The 7,932-nt window shown below is 40.8% G+C and overlaps 1 long non-coding RNA gene across 2 annotated transcripts in view; it reads left to right on the top strand.

The window, feature by feature from the left end:
• Positions 1-7,932, top strand: part of LOC306816590 — a 150,471-nt gene that overhangs the window by 23,772 nt on the left and 118,767 nt on the right. Inside the window, exon 1 of one of the 2 annotated variants that reach the window (XR_013777718.1) lies at positions 1,349-1,479. The exons of the other annotated variant lie outside the window; for it this stretch is intronic. This is a non-coding gene — a long non-coding RNA (uncharacterized lncRNA). Of the gene's footprint in view, positions 1-1,348; positions 1,480-7,932 lie in introns of those variants that run through there. 2 annotated transcript variants of the gene reach the window in all.

Genomic DNA, 7,932 nt, shown 5'->3' with positions numbered 1-7,932 from the left:
GCTGAGGTAGGGCAAGCAGCTGGAGCCAGGCGGGGAATGTCGTATGGATAAGGCTTTCCCTCAAGCAGTGCTCCAAGGACAAAGTCACAGGTCTCTGTGTCAGCTGGTCCTCCAGGATCTAACTAGTCTGTGGTCTCTATTTCCACAACAGTGTTCTGTAAGCATCAGGCTGTAGGAAAAAAGATTTGGTAGGAATAAAACTTAAATTACTGCTGAGAAATAGTAGGAAAAATATGGAGAGGTGCAGTCAGCCTCGTAGAGGAATTTTGAAAGAGTTTGAAATGGCACACAGGAGCTGTCAGAGCTGCAGGCTGGATCAACGCCAGGTGGATTTTGTCAGAGGGAAGGGGGACAGCAGCCCCAGCATTTGGGGACTTTGCTGTGGCGTGAGGGGAAAGGATCCGTGCCCCTTCGGCAGCGCTCGCCTCGCTTTGTTCACAGCTGCGCTCAGCCCTTAAATATTTGTGTTGACCTGATGGCAAGTGGAGATGTGTAGAGAAAGGAGTTCAAACTGTTGACCTGCTAACACCGGCTTTTGCAACTTGACTCCGGTTGTTTAAGATCTGTGATCTGCAGTTGAGCCATTCTCTTCCCGTTGAGGAGGAATGAAAGGTGTTACAGACAGAGAAATACCTTGTTTTCAACCCAGATTGGGATGGTGGTTTAAATACCGATATTATATTATGCACTGTGGTTTGACACTGCTAGGGAATGTCTGAAGTGTGCTCGTGTTAAAGATCCTGATCTAATACTAAAGTTCCTGATGAGCAAGAAAGGGTTGCTGGGTTTTTGTGTGATTTGGTAGAGAAAGAAGAATAAGAGCAAAGTTTCCACTTAATTAATTTAAGCCAGAATGTGTGTGGATACTCAAGGAAATCCCCGTTGTTGTGGCCAGCACTTGCAAGAACCTGTGTACTGAAATACGCAGCATCCGTATTTTTTTTATACTTGTTTGCATGACATAAATTTACGTACATATGCATTTTTCACCAGAAGTTTAGCACTGGCAGCATCGTGTGGAAGTTGTCGAGGTGTTCGGGAGGGTATTTTGAAGAAATCTGGAGGTACATAAGCCCATTTTGTGTGCTCTGGTCCAGCAGGGCCGTTCCCGCCATGTTTCCCCTCACGCTTCCCTGCCGGGCGCCATTTTGTGTGTTCTGCCGCCCCTTCCCCTGAGGCGAGGGAGCCCCGTGGCAGGAGCAGCCCCTCACAGCGCTGCTGCCAGCCGGGCACCACGGGCAGCTGGTACGAGACAGCTTCTAGGAGGAGCAGAAAAATAAAGATGACACAAAACTAATTAAAAAAAAAAAAAATTAAGGAAAGGTAGAGGGAAACACAGGTTAGGTTAGCGGTGAAGGTCAAGGTGACGAGGCAGCGCAAGGCATTGAGTTGTTGGCGCAGATTGGAACCGGGGATTCCTGGAAGTCAACGTGTGGGGAAATGTGGAATTCCGTCCTGGCAGATGGTTGAACTCTAGAGGTGAGGAAAAAGGGTTTGGGAGAGGAGTGTTGAAGGAGCCAGGGTCCCCAGGGGAAGATGAGAACCCCGGTGAGGAAGGCGGGAAGGCTGTGGAAGATGGCGGCGGCTCCTGAGGGGAGCCGGCTTGGCCTGAGGGCTGACCCCGCGCTGGGAGCAGTGTCCCGGGCAAGGCACACACTGAGGCGCTCTTTCTGTATAAATTATAAACTTGTTTGGTTTTAGTGGCTGCACTGTGTGTTGTTGGCATGAATAAGGGGGATTTGACCACCTTGTGCCTGAGGAAAACTCATGTGTGGATTGCTGAGGTATTCTAATTCTCTTAATTGCTCTGAGCAGGGAAGCAGAGCTGGACAGGTAAGTTTTGCACATGGATAATTGCTTTTGGTACTTGACAGAAGCTGTAAACATTGGTCGATTCCCTGTAAACATGCAAGAGCTTCATTTACCTTTAGTTGTAAGGATTTCATCAGAAATATCCTCATGAACAGCAGATTTATCTTAGATCAACTCAGTTTGTATATACCATTATAGAACAAGCGAGTTAAAACACTTACACCTAGAACATAGTAGCCAGCCAGACTAAATTTCCTGTTTTAAATTTCCTTCATTACTGGACACCATAAATCTTGCTCATGTGTGATAGATATTTGGCTCCATCTCTAATATCTTTAAAGAATAAAAACATTAAAACATTTTAATTACTCAAATTGTTAATTAATATGTGATTCATGCTGCTATAACAAGATATATAAGCAACATTCCTAGAATCAATCAAGTGAAGGTTACTGTTTTATTTAGGAGCAAATTGAAGATTCTGTGTTTTAATTAAAAACTTTGTGTTATATCTAAAATATCTACAATGCTTTTATCACTCTATAGTTCTATTTTTAATATTCCAATTTATTTAGTCATGTAAATTCATTTTAATCTAAAATTGTCATTGAAGTTAAGCAACTGTAGGGAAGAAAAATGTGCAGGTGCAAATAGCTGCAGTTTCAGGAATGGGCAGCAATCACATAGGAGAATAAACTACTAAAATATATGATCTCTCAATTTAAAATCAGAAGAGAACCTGAGTTGTCAGAGTTACATGAATGGAAACGTAAATTTTTGTGGAATGGGAATAAAACAATTGAAACAAAGCAAAAAACAAAGGTAAAATATTATAAATTCCTGCATATTCAGACTTTCTGTCTGGTTGGGTGTTACTTAGACCTACTTTAGGTGAAGTCTGTGTGAGAAGAACAGCAGGATTGGGGATGGACAGAGAATAGGAAAGAGCAGATGGAAGAATGAACACGTGCAGAGAGACAGGTCTGGGACAGAAGGAATTTGCATGGAAGTGTAAGGAAAGTGCTAAATGTTTTGTGCATTTTTCACGGTTGTTTTGGTAATCCAAAAGCAGTTCAAGTGAATTTTTAAACCCTTATTGTTTTATCTTTTCTCTTTCTGCACCTTCTGCAAATGTCTTCCTTGTATCTTTGCTTTCTGTTCCCTTACCTTCTTGGAGATGAACAGAGGCTTTCACAGTAACTTTTTCCATTATTTTATCGGTACTTTTTGTGTAAGTTACTTCATTCTTGAGAGCCATCCTGTCCACACCCATGCAGGGATGTCATTGTAACAACATTTATGATGTTGCAGGAGTTTACAAAAAGTTGTTAAAGTACACTTTAGTCACTACAATACTGCAATCCAAACACAGTTACCACGTGGAAACACCTAAATTTGGTGACTTAAAGAAGTAATTGAGCTTTACACTCCTTGAGTTCAGTGATTAAACTTGGCATGTTGCCTCATTCAAGGAGAAATGCTCTCTAACAAAAATGTAAGACTGCACGACCTGGTTTTTGTTTTTAGTTTGAGATGGCAGTCAGATGTCCTAAAGCACGGTACAGGAGATGTTTAAACCTTTAAATATCTTAGAAACTGCTCCTATTGCAGTCGCTCCAGATTGCATTCTCCTTATGAGTTTGGAAGGGAAAACTCCAGCAGAGGAAGAAGCTGAATGCTGCTAGACCTCACGGCAGTGTCTGGTGCTGCAGGTAATGGATGGTTAATGTCCTGCAAGTTTCCCCTGAAAGTACAGAGCATGTTTGCAGATCATGGCCTTTCAAGTTGAATTCAGCCTGTGAAATTTTTGGGGACTGTTTTGTATAAAGATGCCTTTGAAGCAAAGATCCAGTTTTAAGAGTCATCCCTAAAAATTTGGACTTGAATGGCACTATTGGCCACTGTATGGGAATTAAGCATGGCTAGGGGGGACTGCTGAAGGTTTTAGACATTATGGTTGGCTTAAATTGTTTTAAGGAAATGAAAAACCATTAAACCCTGACCTGACAATTTTTTTATTTTCAGTGGGAACTCAGCTTTGTACCTGTAGCTACTATGTCAATACAGAATGTGTTTTTAAAAAAGCAGTTTTGTTTATCAGGCTTTTAGAGGAATAGTCTGTTTTGCCCCTCAGTGTTGTGGAGAGAAAGACAAAGTGTTTGCCATTTCCTCACCTCTCGGAGTGCCCAGAGCTCAGTGGTACCTGAGGGAACCAGGGGTGGCTTTCCCTCAGAAGCCAATCAAACTTGTGCCATTGACTTTGCACCTCCAGCCTTTCACCCAAGCAGTGGCTTTTAGTATTGATGTTCTGTGACCAAATTATACTTCCTTTTTATAGCAACACTCTTCTTCCAGAGATGGACATGACCCAGCAGTTTATAAGTGGCTTGGCTATATCAAATTTATTCAGGAAAAAAGCTTAAAAAAGGTAGTTTGTGTTTGAGAGCTTCAGCTGAAAGCTCTCACAGAGTATCCTGGCTTCATCCTGCAGTTCTTTTGAAGTTATGTGCTAAGAAAGGATCTGTGATAAATCAAGGACAAGGAATCCTATTTTTGCATAGTGAACTCGAGAATATCCAAAATAAATGTTACAAATATTTATTGGAAAAGTGACATGAGAAGGAAGGGTTTGCTGAGGAGCAGTTTTGGTACAGCCAGACCACAATGTTATTAAACAAGATACACGTGTAGATATTTGCTGAACTCAAGGGAGTGCCAGGAAACCTTCTGGTGCTTCAGCAGAGACACCAAAGAGCAGATCTAAACAACTTGTGTTAGATTGTGTGATAATACTCTGTTTATCTGTTGGGCTTTTTCTTGCTGGGTTTTTTTTAAGCAAATGAAGCAAGATCTGTCAAAGTCTCTCTGAACTTGTGACTGGTAGAAAGCCTTTTGTTGAGATAAAGAGGTGATTTTAAAAATGCAGGTATTTTAGTTGTGTGAAATGGAATTTATGGGATGAATTGGAAGTTGCATTGTATGTGTAGAGAAGGAAGGCTTAGGTCATTCAGGCATAGTTGTGCCTGCAACCTCCTTTCTGTGGAGGCACTTCCTCTCCCCATGCTTCCCCTAACAAAAAAAAAGGCTAAATTTTGTACAGTTCATGTGTCTTATGCATAGTCTTACTGAAATTTATTTATTTATAATTCTTGATAGTGATTTATTGTTATGAATAGTGGTTCCTCAGTAATGCCTGGGGTAAGATGTATAATACACCCATGTAGCTGCTGTGCTGAGGAAAGGGAGCAACCAGACTTGGGTGCATTTATTTGTACAGTTAGGCCTTATTTTCAAAGTCAGCAGAAGTTTCCAAAGCTCAGCATTTTGGAAATGGAGGTTTCAGGTGTAATTACATCCAACACTGAGCCTCAGTGAAATGGTCTGGTGGCTCAGATTGTGTGTGGAGGCTGTGAAAGGAGGCTGCATGTGGAAGCTGTCTCACTTAAAGGGCTTGGAATGCAGGGTTATGTGTCAGGGACTTCTTGAAAACTATTACTTATTGAATTGTTTATTAATTGTATGTATTTTATTGAGTTTCTGTGGAGATGATATGGTGCATACTTATTTTTTGGACATAGTGATTGGAGAGCTTGGGCAGCCCCAACATTACTAAGGACAAATTAATATATTCTAAAGTCCACAAGTGGAGTCCAATATACTTTGATATTATTTTTCTTGAATGGATGTTAAAAAACTTTAAGTTTTGAGAGGATTCCTATGAGAAAGCACCTTTAAACTGAAAAAGGTCAATATCTTTGACAACCAAGTCAGGAGATTTCAGAGGGGTTACTGTGATCCAAAACCTGAATTATGTATGTCATTCCTTAGGGTGTATCTTTTAAAGTGGGAGTGGCTGGGGCTGGAAACCTGGTGGGATGGTGGCTGCTCATTCTCACATGCAAATGGGATATTACACTTAAACCCTGTGCTGGAGGAAGGCTCTGGGTGCAAAGTTAAGTGCTCTGAAGGCAAGAAAAGCCACCATTAAGGTTGGTGAGGCAGGGATGCAGCTGACAGGAATTCCATAGGCGTTTGCTTGTGCTCAATCCCAGCTCTCCCTTTGCTGTAGCTCTTCTGGGGAGTGAAAGGCAGATGGGGTTTGGGGAGGTTCTTTTATTTTATTTGTAACATCAGTGTTTTCTCTTAAACATCACCTGGGAAACAAGCCTACTGGTTTTGCTTAAACTGTACCAGACATAGTTCTGAGGACATTTTGCCCAAATTACAGTTATAAGCACCTTTAGTGTTGGGTCCTGCAACAGAAGGTGTTTGACAAGCTGAGCTGGAACTTGGCATTCCTGTCAAGCACACCTCACGTGTTCAGCTGCAGGGACAAAGTCTGTGTGACTGTTAAAGGGCACATTCCACTTTGAACTGTGGGTTTTCCCCCTCTCATCCTTACTCTAACGCTCATTTATAGTTTTACTCCCATTAAGGAATCTCTGTCTGACTGTTGCAATGCCAGATTGGAAACCTCAGTTAATTTTCATGCTCTCCAGCAACTTTGGTTGGTTTTTATTTCAACATTCAGATCGCAGGAAGCCATTTATAAGACATGATGGCTTTCACACAGAGCTGCAGCCAACTATTTTCCCAAGGTTTTGAATGCCAGAAAGCAAGTCTTACCAAATTCATGAGCTCAACATTCTTCTTCCATCAGTCAATAGAGAGGGGAAAAATCACTCCCCTGAAACAACTAACTTTGTTACTTCCTTGCTGAAAGATTCCAGTGAAGAGATCCATAAGCATTTTTTAGAAACTATTTTTTAATGTCTGCATAGTACAGTTTGTTTATTTTTGTTAGGATAGTGTTTGCTATGTGTACGGCACTTCCAAAACTTATAGCAATATTGTCTATCTGCCAAGCATCTGAGTAGAGGGAATCCACTGGAGAAAATGGACACAAAGAGTTGACAAACAAAATGTGAAAAGTGTGCTTTTACTTGAAAATATGTATTTGCTAAAATTAGCAGAGATCTTGACTTGTTTTCCAAGAGCTGCATATACTTTGGGCAAGCATATCTATGGTAGGTTAGTGGGAAAGGTGGGGAACAGAAGATGTAGAATGCAGGCTGTACTGTTGCACTGAGTGATTTTCCTTTTTGATTCCAAACAAACCAATCCAGCCCTAAGCCTCCAAAAATCTTATGTAAGGCATGTGTGCATGGAGCACAATAAATTGTTACTACTTGTGGTTTCCTTTCATGATGCAGAAGACAATGGAAATAAAACCTTGACAAGGAATTATACCTGTGACTCTGTGATCACAGATTGTCTCTTGAAATGTTAAAATTCAGTCGATGTGTTAGATTGCAGTTGTTATTATGTGAACTCTCTGTGCTTGGACTTCTGTCACCTTAGTATGCTTTATAAATCTTTGGAGAGGTATTTTCTAGGAAAATGAGGACTTCCATATTCGTAAACATAAAACTCCCTTCTCATACTCTTGATATTTTGGCTTGGATTCCCCTCCTCCTTTTCAAAAATATTGGGTCCGATGTAATGATTTTCCTTCTCAGTCCTGTCACAGGAAGACCAAAAGCAGAGTTGATTGTGTGAACTGCTATTGGTAATCAAAGTGGGTAAGACTTTCACTGGATTTTTTTCTCAGGATGTTTAGTACTGTACTGAGTGAGGGGGAACACTGCTGGAGGTTTTTTTTAGTATTTTTGCTCTCTCTAGATATCCTGAGGTCAGAATATTGCAGTGATTGTCTCTGTGGTCATAAAAGACCCATGAACTTGGAACAGAAGGCTCTTGTGGGGGTTAGCTCAGAAATATAAATGGCCAAAGCTAAAAGGGTTGATTGTCTTTGGTGGAAATATATATACTTTTTGGAACACTGGATTGGAAGTAAAGACAAATGAACATCCTTATGGTGTAATCACCAGGTTGAAAAATCAGGTGACTTTAGTTCTCAAACTCCCTGTTAGCACTGTGACTTTTTATGTTCTTTATATCTTCGTTGGTGGATGAGTCAATGTTTAAATGCTCATTTATCATTTACTATATAAAAGAAAAGCTATTATCTGAAACTCATTTTTACAGTTGCAGGCAAACCGAAATAATCATTTTCAAGGACCTAAAGCTGTTTCTTGAAGAATGTCATCATTTTCTTCT

Source organism: Erithacus rubecula (genome assembly GCF_903797595.1).
Source record: "Erithacus rubecula genome assembly, chromosome: 2".
Lineage (NCBI taxonomy): Eukaryota > Metazoa > Chordata > Aves > Passeriformes > Muscicapidae > Erithacus > Erithacus rubecula.
The sequence above is the reverse complement of the archived record's forward strand: the minus strand, read 5'-3'. Positions and strand labels throughout refer to the sequence as shown.